Raw genomic sequence first — 845 nt, 5'->3', positions numbered from 1 at the left:
CCCCCCCCCCTCTACAAGACGATGTAACTTTACTCGATCTCCTATCACACTTGTTGATTTTTTAGGGACCACATTCTCCAAGCGGGTTTCAAGCGATTCGGATTTCATTTTCAATTATTTGCTGACTTGAACATAAATAATTTCGTAAATGGACGAACAATTTCAACTCTAGTAACACGTGTTGGGTAGTCATAGGTATCCTCTAGACAAACGTTAGTGGTTTTCCTGTGATTCTAAATAATAATATTTTTTTTTAGGACATAGACGTCTTCTGTCCCGTGTTCACAAGATTTTGGTTGTTTTGTATCTAGCATCTCTCAGAATGGAGCTTCACACAGAGCAGTCACATCTCCTTTATTTGCATGGAATATACAGGATTTTAGGAGGAAGAACACTTACTTTAAAACAAAACAACAACAAAATATTATAAGAGTGTTAACTTTACGCGCGACATGCTTCTAATATCAAAATTTGGTGTGACCTTGACAGACGATGAGTGGAACATTCACTCATCTACTTTTTTTTTAAAGTAAGAGTTTTATGGCACTTATAGCTCAATAAGGTCATATTAGTGCCGAAGAACATTATGTGTGTTACAAGAGAGTAACATTCACAAAAAAGGAGGAGAGATAAGGACGATAGATGTTTGATAGGAAAGAAGCATCAAACCACATCAGAGCACCCGCCAACTACCCATGCACTCATCTATGCTGTGGTATTCTTGTGTAGACTGAACAGTAAACTTAAAAATACAGTCGAACCTGCCCTGACGGCCATCTCTATAAGACGGCCACTTGTACAAACGGCCACTTTCCATTTCCCCCCTTGCGTTTTTTCTATATAAT

The sequence above is a fragment of the Aplysia californica genome, unplaced genomic scaffold, assembly GCF_000002075.1.
Source record: "Aplysia californica isolate F4 #8 unplaced genomic scaffold, AplCal3.0 scaffold00245, whole genome shotgun sequence".
Classification (NCBI taxonomy): domain Eukaryota; kingdom Metazoa; phylum Mollusca; class Gastropoda; order Aplysiida; family Aplysiidae; genus Aplysia; species Aplysia californica.
Note: the sequence above shows the minus strand (reverse complement) of the source record.